We start from the raw sequence: 10,828 nt of genomic DNA on the forward strand, positions 1-10,828 counted from the left end.
CGTTCTGATTGGCTAGGCTGAACTCGAGCCTAGCGCAGGCTTGGCCTCAACGGTGCGGGGCCGGACCATTGGTCCGACATCCCATTAGTCCGACATCCCATTCGTCCGAAAATGAACCATTCAATAGAGATACCATTAGTCCGACATCTCATTACTCCGAAAAAAAGAGAACCATTGGTCCGACGTCCCATTAGTCCGACCATACACAGTAGAGATGCATGGATGACTTGAAACTGAAAGATGCAAAATTCGCGGAAAAGAGGAGACATCTTTTTTTGCAGCATTGTATGTGCAGGTGGAAATGTGCTAGCCTGTTGTAACAATCAACCGTTTACCTTCGGCTGAGTTAATTAAACGCAGAAGGGTTTTTTTGAATGACTAAATATGAATGGCAATAAACAGATAATTCTGAGAATGAAGTAGGCTACAACGTAGACTACACATCTGAGTGCGTCTCTTGATTATAACAATGAAACAATGTCGCTTTCTTCGGTTTAACAGTAAAGGAAGACACACACCAAACAATAACCCAGGTCGTGCACAGCGGCGCTTTATATTCACACGCAATTAAATGTCCCAAACAATCCCAAGCGTTGCAATTCCCCCTTTCATTCAGTCCCGAAAATAAACCTAAAAGTCCAAACTAAACGAAAGATGTCCTGTATTTTGCCAGGACCGCGCACAAGAGTCAATAATCCAATCCAGGAAAACTAAAGGGCCGCTGCCGACAAAACGTCCCGCAGCAATCAAAAAATATAATGCTCAGAAAAAAAGGGAAAATGCGATTGCGGTCTCTCTGCTAGACCAAGCAATATGAAAACACAGAAAAGCAATCGATCTCACCAAATCTGGTGAATGCACCAGCAGTCCCCGAAGGCTTTTTCTCTTCGTGCGTCCTCTGTTTGGTAACGCAACGGTCCAAACTGCGCACAGCGTTTAACTAATGTGAAAGTACGTTTCCTCGGTATTGTTGTTAGTTTCAAACTCGAAGGAAAACATTTACAAACACTCAGTGCCGCAGCACTGAGTAGGCTAGCCCTACTGGCGCCACAGATTCAAAATCTCACACGCACTTGCTACCCTCTTCAGACCGCCCCCATCATAGCGCATTCGGGTAAGGTGCGCGGGTGCGCGTGCATATAAAAAAAATACATAGAAATAAGTGGCTACATATACATACAATGATATTACATGAGAACAGAGTTATTATATGCAATTAAACAATGTAATATTTGAGAAATGGCACCTAAACCAATGTGGCAGTGTGTTGTGCGACATTTTGGGAAGCCAGGACTATGCACAAATTAAAACGAGTTTCTGGAGTGAATCTTTGAATTTAGTCAGACCTGTGTGATAGAAGAATATGGCAAGGCTCTATTTCTAGCTCATATCGAAAAGAACACACGATGGAAATAACTGTGAACTGTGGATAACTTGTAGCCTAGAACATAAGAGTTCATTGTCCTATAGCCTACGTTTAGCTATGTTGGAATGTAGGCTAATTTGTGGTTTTGTCGTATGAAAGTTGATACGACTGAAACACGTTTGCTTCGATGTTCGTTTGCAAAAATATAAAACACATCTCATTCTAGATGAAGTTCATCGCGGGATGTGAGCCTGGGTCACCTGCATGACAGTCACGCACCCATCCACTAGCCTATGTCCCTGCTATTGAAATCATACTACAAATAGCGTCACATCACTCTAACTGTAAACAGTATACGGAGTTTTTAGGAAATAGACCAAAGTCTGGATTTGTTTAAATGTATTGTATGGTCGGACTAATGAGATGTCGGACCAATGGGCTTCTTTTTTTCGGACCAATGGGATGTCGGACTAATGGGATCTCTGGTCAATGGTTCATTTTCGGACTAATGAGATGTCGGACTTATGGGATGTCGGACCAATGATACGGAACCAACGGTGCGACCCTAGACCATCCCGCTAGCCAAAAATATTTTTGGCCGCTAGGGTGCGTCTAGATTTCTAGGCTAAAGTATCTGTGCACTAGCCTGGGAGTTCCCATCCTGCCTTGTGCGGTGATTTCATTCACACTGCCAAGGCAGTCTGGAAACTACGGCCTTAATTTTTGCCTGAGATAGGGGACCAATCATAGAATAGGGGGGAAAGCAAGACCATGAGGAGCTATGCAGAGACGCATTTGATAGACATCCGTGGTGCCCAATGGACGGATCTGGACATTTCTTTCAAATACGAGAAAATTAATGTCTAGTTGCCAGACCACGTCTCATTTGAGAAGTGGTAGGTGCTAGCTAGGCTATCTGTGCACAGTTAAAGGCTAAGAACTACACTGAGGTATTAATTACCTTAAATCTCAAACCTTCCAATTACAGACCAGCTGGGTAGAGGGACATTGTTATTGGTTTGGGTATGTGCATTGGTTTTGGGTGTGTGTGTTGGTTTGGGGGTGTGTGTTGGTTTGGGGTGTATGTGATGGTTTGGGGTGTATATATTGGTTTGCTTTGAGGTGTGTGCATAGTGCTTTACTCTCTCTCTCACTCCCTCTCTTTCTCTTTCTCTCTCTGGTTTGTTTTGACATAATTTACATTTGATGCATCTGTGGTTTATTAGGATTTTTTGCCATCTTGTTGTAGTGTTATGGTGACTACTTGGCTATGTACTTTGCATTCAATTTAATTGAAATTGGTTACATTTGAGCTTATTGTTAATATATGTTTCATTCATCCGCCAGTCATACTGTATATCTCTCCTGGTGTGCTATGCCACTACCATGCCACCAGCTGATAAACTACTTGGTTATATTGGAGATTAATTTCCTAATGTGATGGCGTCAGATGAGTCATAATGTCTTGCAGTATCTACCACTGATGCACTGTTCTGTCCTATAATGTCCAAGACACGCCTCACAGCATAAACACAGCACAGGCTAGTGAGACCATTTTCAGGATAGGCCTATGTGCACATTGATAAGTAACATCGCACATGAAAGCAAAAAAAAAAAAAATATTTTAATGGTGCAAACAGCGAACATGAGCTCAGCGAGATATGCTGGCCTGCTTCATGGAGATATGCTAGCCTGCTTCATGGAGATGTGTTAGCCTGCTTCATGGACATAATGCTAACCTGCTTCATGGAGATGGGCTAGCCTGCTTCATGGAGATATGCTAGCTTGCTCCATGGAGATATGCTAGCCTGCTTCATGGAGATATGCTAGCTTGCTTCATGGAGATATGCTAGCCTGCTTCATGGAGATATGCTAGCCTGCTTCATGGAAATATGCTAGCCTGCTTCATGGATATATGCTAGCCTGCTTCATGGAGAAGTGCTTGCCTGCTTCATGGAGATATGCTAGCCTGCTTCATGGATATATGCTAGCCTGCTTCATGGAGATATGTTAGCTTGCTTCATGGAGATATGATAGCCTGCTTCATGGAAATTGCTAGCCTGCTTCATGGAGATATGCTAGCCTGCTTCATGGATATATGCTAGCCTGCTTCATGGAAATATGATAGCCTGCTTCATGGACATAATGCTAACCTGCTTCATATGCTAGCCTGCTTCATGGAGATGTGCTAGCCTGCTTCATGGAGATATGCTAGCCTGCTTCATGGAGATATGCTAGCTTGCTTCATGGAGATATGCTAGCCTGCTTCATGGAGATATGCTAGCCTGCTTCATGGAAATATGCTAGCCTGCTTCATGGATATATGCTAGCCTGCTTCATGGAGAAGTGCTTGCCTGCTTCATGGAGATATGCTAGCCTGCTTCATGGATATATGCTAGCCTGCTTCATGGAGATATGCTAGCTTGCTTCATGGAGATATGATAGCCTGCTTCATGGATATATGCTAGCCTGCTTCATGGAAATATGATAGCCTGCTTCATGGACATAATGCTAACCTGCTTCATATGCTAGCCTGCTTCATGGAGATGTGCTAGCCTGCTTCATGGAGATATGCTAGCCTGCTTCATGGAGATATGCTAGCTTGCTTCATGGAGATATGCTAGCCTGCTTCATGGAGATATGCTAGCCTGCTTCATGGAAATATGCTAGCCTGCTTCATGGATATATGCTAGCCTGCTTCATGGAGAAGTGCTTGCCTGCTTCATGGAGATATGCTAGCCTGCTTCATGGATATATGCTAGCCTGCTTCATGGAGATATGCTAGCTTGCTTCATGGAGATATGATAGCCTGCTTCATGGATATATGCTAGCCTGCTTCATGGAAATATGATAGCCTGCTTCATGGACATAATGCTAACCTGCTTCATATGCTAGCCTGCTTCATGGAGATGTGCTAGCATGCTATGCTAGCCTGCTTCATGGAGATGTGCTAGCCTGCTCCATTTCTGTTCACCATGGCGAGGTGAAGGTTTCCTATTACAACGGAGTTTATGATTGGCACTATAAATGACATGTAATTGAACTGAACTGAATTCTACTGCATTAGGTTGTTCAGGACTAGCCTCGTCCTACCAAACTCTTGTACATTCATATATACAGAGTCTGGCCACTTTCCATTGCCAAGCATTAAGTTCCTTGAATATGAGTACCCCGTTGATGTTTAAAACTATTGGATCTGCCCAGAGCAACTCAGATCTGCCATAACCAATCGCTAATGTTTGGTTGTGACATATGTCATGCTCAAACCAGCGCACAACCTCAATGCCATCGTTCTCAGCTACTCCCTCTGTTCGCTGATTGGGCCTGCACATTTTTGTCTGGAGAAAAACCTGCAAATATACCGCAGACCGAAACGACGTACCCGGGGGTGAAATGGAAATTGAGCGGAAGTACGTAGGGCGGAGCCGGGCTAGTTTAGGACGTCCATCCCCAGATTTATGTCCTTGACTAAACATCATCAGCTCTCTCACATCTACCCCCCCAAAACCATATGGAATGTATTCCTACTTTGTAACAGTCTGGTCTGCACTTTCAGCAGAAACATGTCAAACCCACGCAGAGGCACCAGTCGGCAGTCGGACCAGTAGAAACAGGGAGAGGGTCTAGATAAGATTCAACAGCTCTGTTTAAAGAGTGCAGTGTTCTTCAGTGTTGGTTTTATTTGCAGACATTATCAGACTAACTCCAGTGATGGGAGCAAAAGAGCATCAGACATGTATTGACCTCAGAAGATTTTTTTTTTTTTCGAATCTTGCACAGTTAGGTCTGCAAGCTGAACTGTCCAGCTGTTTTTATCTGTCTGTCTGTCTGTGTGTGTGTGTGTGTGTGTGTCTGTGTGTGTGTGTCCGTGTGTAAATGCCCTCTGTGTCACTCAAGGGCAGGCTGCAGTGAGGAGCATCGATTTCTTCCGCTCTTCCCCGGCCGCCCGTGAAGCCCAGACACACCTGGACGAAGCATCCGCCGTGGCCGACAGAACACACGCCCAAGCCTCGCCACACTCCATCTCCTCTCCTCCTCTTCATCATCTCCTCTCCTCCTCTTCTCCTGTCCTCTTCTCAACTGTTTTTCATCTGCTCTTTCTCTCTTCCTCTAGCACCCGCCCTCTCTCATCTCCTCTCCTCCTCTTTTCCTGTCCTCTTCTCGCCTGTTTTTCTCTGTTTTTTCATTCTCCCTCTCTCCATCTCCTCCCCTCCCATCTTTTCTTGTCCTCTCCTAACCTTTTTCCCTCTCACTCTCTCCCTCTCTCTCACTCTCTCCCCTCTCCTCCCTCCATCTTCCTGCTCCTCTTTGCCTCCATCCCTATCTCATCCCTTCTCCCCTCTCTTCCTCTGTTCTTTTTTCTCTATTTATCTCTCCTCTTATCCCCTCTTTCTTCTCCTCCGTCCTCTAATCAGATCAGGGGGAGATCAGATTAAAACATTTATTTTAAAGGTGCAAACATAGCGAACATGAGCTCAGCGATGCTCATGGATATATGCTAGTCTGCTTCATGGAGATATGCTAACCTGCTTCATGGAGATATGCTAACCTGCTTCATGGAGATACTCTAGCCTGCTTCATGGATATGTGCTAGCCTGCTTCTGCTCTCCTCTCTACCTCTCCTGACATTGCCTACCTCCTTCTCTTCTTCTACCTCTATGGATGATCCATCCTTCTCCTCTCATTCTACCTCTACTGTATATCATCCTTCCTTTCCTTTTCATCCCCTTACCTTCCAGATTTCTCTCTCTCTCTCTCTCTCTCTCTCTCTCTCTCTCTCTCTCTCTCTCTCTCTTTAGTACACACACAAACATGATCTCTCTCTCCCTCTCTCTCATCTGGTCTCAGCTTGCTAATGGACTAGCATGCTAATGGACCAGCCTCTAATGGACTAGCATGCCAACAGTCCAGCCTCTAATGGACTAGCATGCTAATAGTCCAGCTTCGAATGGACTAGCATGCTAACAGTCCAGCCTCTAACCCAAATAGCACTGACCTCTCACCATAGGATGCCAGGCGCCACTGTTTTTAATGACCAAACCTTTTCAGGGTGTCACCAGCCTAATCCAAACACAACGCCTAAGAAGGATGGGTGTCCAGTTGAGGACTCCAGTGTTGTGCTTTTGGTGGCTGTTCCAGAGTGGTGGCTGTTCCGGAGTGGTGGCTGTTCCGGAGTGGTGGCTGTTCTTGGTGTTTGAGCACAGCACTGGGGTGATTGTTGAAAACCCCGGTGTGGTGATGGTGTTTGTAGCGGTTCACCATGTGGTGATGGTGTTTGCTGTGGTTCACCATGTGGTGATGGTGTTTGTTGTGGTTCACCATGTGGTGATGGTGTTTGCTGTGGTTCACCATGTGGTGATGGTTTGTTCAAGTTCACCATGTGGTGATGGTGTTTGATGTGGTTCACCATGTGGTGATGGTGTTTGTTGTGGTTCACCATGTGGTGATGGTGTTTGTTGTGGTTCACCATGTGGTGATGGTGTTTGTTGTGGTTCACCATGTGGTGATGGTGTTTGTTGAAAGCCCTGGTGGCGTTTTAAGGCTCAGTTGTTGATTGGCCACTGTGGCTGATCCCCTATACCTTTAGAACTGAACATCTCTCCCCTGTGTATCAGAAATTACTTCTCTTTCCCTCCCTCCCTCACTCCCTCACTCACTCACTCACTCACTCACTCACTCACTCACTCACTCACTCACTCACTCACTCACTCACTCACTCACTCTATCTATCTATCTATCAAGTGAACTCTCTGTCTCAACACACACTTCTGCCTCTCTTTCGCTAACCTTTTCAATGTGTATATGCCCCTGCCTCTTCAATCTGTCATTGAGACTATGCTCAGCCCCTCATCCTCGATTTCATAACACACACACACACACACACACACACACACTCTCTCTCTCTCTCTCTCACACACACACACACATGCACACACTCTCTCTCTCTCTCTCTCTCTCTCTCTCTCTCTCTCTCTCTCACACACACACACACACACACACACACACACACACACACACACACACACACACACACACACACTCTCTCTTTCACACACCCATACCTCTGTGTGTTCAAACAGACACCTATTCAGAGCAGAGCGAGAGGCTAGGATGCTGACAATGGTGGTTGGAAGCTCCAATCGAAAATTGTGTCTTTCACTTAAGTCTTTTGCTTTATTCCACGACCAAACAAGTTTATCGATTTGGCCCCTGGAAGACGTCTCTCCGCCTATCCCATGAGCCAGCAGCTGTATTGAACAGCGCAGATCAATACCAGGCCTACAGGAGCAGGGTCTGATTCAACAGAGCCAGAGCCCCTGCATGGGCTCTTTGGGTGGGCCTTTGATTGCTCCTTTCAGGCCTGCCTGCTTTGCAATTGTGCAAGTCTGCAGTTGCTTTCTGCTAGATGTGTGGGTGCTGAGCGCTGTGTGTTCATGTGTTCACCAGGGTGACTCATGACTTTCACTGGTGACCTTGTTCTGTGTGAGAGCACACATATAAAGTTCTTGTTCTGTGTGTGAACATGACGCTTTTGTTCTGTGTGAGAGCACACTTGAAGTTCTTGTTCTGTGTGAGAGCACACATATGACGGTCTTGTTCTGTATGTGAGCACACATAAAGTTCTAGTTCTGTGTGAAAGCATACATATGACGTTCTTGTCCTGTGTGTGAACATGATGTTTTTGTTCCGTGTGTGAACATGACGTTCTTGTTCTGTTTGAGAACACACATACAAAGTTCTTGTTCTGTTTGAGAGCACACATATGACGTTCTTGTTCTGTGTGTGAGCACAAATATAAAGTTCTTGTTCTGTTTGAGAGCACACATATGACGTTCATGTCCTGTGTGTGAGCATACATATGACGTTCTTGTTCTGTTTGAGAACATACTATGAAGTTCTATGAAAGTCTTTTCCCTAAGCAAAGTATTATAGTGAACTTCTAGCATGTGTATGTCTGTATTTGTATGTGTGTGTGTGTGTGTGTGTATATGTGTGTGTGTGTATATGTGTGTGCATGCGTGTGTGCGTGTGTGCATTTGTGTCATTAGCTACAGTATCTGTTGTCTGTGTGTTTGTATGTGTCTGTCTGCATGTCAACAGGGCAAATAAACAAACAAACAAACACAAACCAATGAACAAAAGTGCATTTTAGCACGGCGTGGCCCGAACGATCAGGTCTCTCCACTAATCCCTTGGATAGTGGACACAACAGATAGAGTTCTGTGTGTGTGTGTTCGTGTGTGTGTGTGTGTGTGTGTGTGTGTGTGTGTGTGTGTGTGTGTGTGTGATCCCTGGGATAGTGGACGCAATGCGGGGTCTGCAGATAGAGTTCTGAAGAGGAAAAACGTCCTTAATGCCCGATTTTCCATTCCTGCCGCGCGTTCAATTATCCTCCCCGCCATCCTGCGCTGTCCTGTGGCACGCCTCCAGTGTGTGTGTGTGTGTGTGTGTGTGTGTGTGTGTGTGTGTGTGTGTGTGGAGTAGCTTTAGGTAAACAGACAGGAGATCAGGCCGAAGAGAAATCAAAATGTCACCGGCAGAGACGCCTCTGCATTGATATGAGCAGCTTTCAACAGGAGGAGCGGCAGTGGACTCAACATGTAGGTGTGTGTGTGTGTGTGTGTGTGTGTGTGTGTGTGTAGCTGGTGGAGTATGTTAAAATAATCTGTGGCTGACTCGTGCTGCTCATTGATTCGTTCGTCCGTTCGCTCGCTCGCTCGCTGGTAAACACATCTCTGTGTTGGCGCTGGTGTTTTAGTGACCCTCTGCTTTCTTCCAAGAGTCGCTGTGTGTCCCTGACAGCAGGAAATGGCGCACTTATATGGAGATGCGAGCCGGGCGAGGAGACCGGTGCAGCAGGAGCAGCCATCACGGGGCCAGGTGCTGCTCATTACTGCAGCATTTGATGCACTTAGTGGAAGCAAAAACAAGCTTTGGGAAAATGTGTTTGTGTTTGTGTTGGTTTGAGAAGATGGAGTTTTGGGAAACACATTTGTGTTGGTTTTAGAGGATGGAGTTTTGTGAAACACATTTGTGTTGGTTTTAGAAGATGGAGTTTTGTGAAACACATTTGTGTTGGTTTTAGAAGATGGAGCTTGGTGAAACACATTTGTGTTGGTTTGAGAAGATGGAGTTTTGTGAAAATATACCTGTTGGTTTGAGAAGATGGAGTTTTGTGAAACACATTTGTGTTGGTTTTAGAAGATGGAACTTTGTGAAAACATAACTGTTGGTTTGAGAAGATGGAGTTTTTTGAAAACATAACTGTTGGTTTGAGATGATGGAGCTCTATTAAAACACCTTTTGTCATTCCTCTTCTCAGAATAGCCCGACCAGCTTATTAAGGTGGTGTGTTGGTTAATCAGTTTGTTGACCTGCTTGTTTGACCAGCCTATGACAGTACATTTTTGTGTTGTTGTTAATGATATTTTTGTTGTTTTTAATGACCGAACATGATTTCCTTGTTGTTGCTGTTGTTGTTGTTGTTGTTGTTGCTGCACTGGAGGTTTGCATTTGGAGTGTTTGTGTTGAGTGTGTGAAGCGTCAAGTCCCTCTGGAGGCTCAGTGCAGTGCAGCGCAGCTCAGACAGGCCTTATGTGCTGCTGTGTGAGTCTGGGGCTGGAGGTGGCACTCGGCACAGCGTGTAGCTTTAAGCAAAGGTCAGAGCGGTCCCTAGCCAATCGCTGCTCAGCATCCAGGTCATATCCGCAAACTTCCCAACCAAGCCGGGCCACTGGAGATGCAAAGGGTGTGTGTGTGTGTGTGTGTGTGTGTGTGTGTGTGTGTGTGGATAAACATCACAGATAAAGGTCGCTCAGAGAGCAGGGTAGCTCTCCATGGGCAGACTAAAGAGACTGAGAGAGTGTGTGTGTGTGTAGAGAGAGAGAGAGAAAGAGCATGAGAGGTGGAGAGATGGAAGGAGAGAGAGACATAGCGAGAGAAAACAGTACCAATAGACATACAGCAAACAACTTGTCTGTACAGCAAGATTCCAACCACATGATGCAGGAGACTGGGGGTTTTCAGCTAGCCTAGCAGCACACTTCCTTAGCGGCTCTAGCGTTGAGCGCGGTATCAACACATCGTCTATATATATGCCAAACAATGAGAATGACGCAGAGGGTAGCCACCTCTGTGCATTCTGAACAAGCATGCAGAGTCACCCCTCTAGTGCTTCACCTTCGTTTTTCACTCTTTTAAAAACCCAGGGGGTCGGTGTCACCTGTCACCTTTCACCTTTCACCCCACCCCCTGGGTCACACACATCACAGGTTCAAGCATGTCAACACACAACATGACACAGTGTAGAACTCTTTAGCAACCCAAGCACATGGGAAGAGAGAGAGCAGAAAAGCGTTACCTTCAGTCGAAGGGGTCGAAGGGCAGAGGTCAACAGAGGTCGCCGCGGGTGGTGGTGATGGACGAAGACAGGAGTGGATGACAGACACGGGGGGCAATAAG

At 45.7% G+C, this 10,828-nt stretch overlaps 1 protein-coding gene across 1 annotated transcript in view; it reads right to left on the reverse strand.

The window, feature by feature from the left end:
* Positions 1-10,828, reverse strand: part of LOC134059644 (neurexin-1-like) — a 740,371-nt gene that overhangs the window by 583,489 nt on the left and 146,054 nt on the right. The window lies entirely within an intron of this gene.

Source organism: Sardina pilchardus, chromosome 16, assembly GCF_963854185.1.
Source record: "Sardina pilchardus chromosome 16, fSarPil1.1, whole genome shotgun sequence".
NCBI lineage: Eukaryota > Metazoa > Chordata > Actinopteri > Clupeiformes > Clupeidae > Sardina > Sardina pilchardus.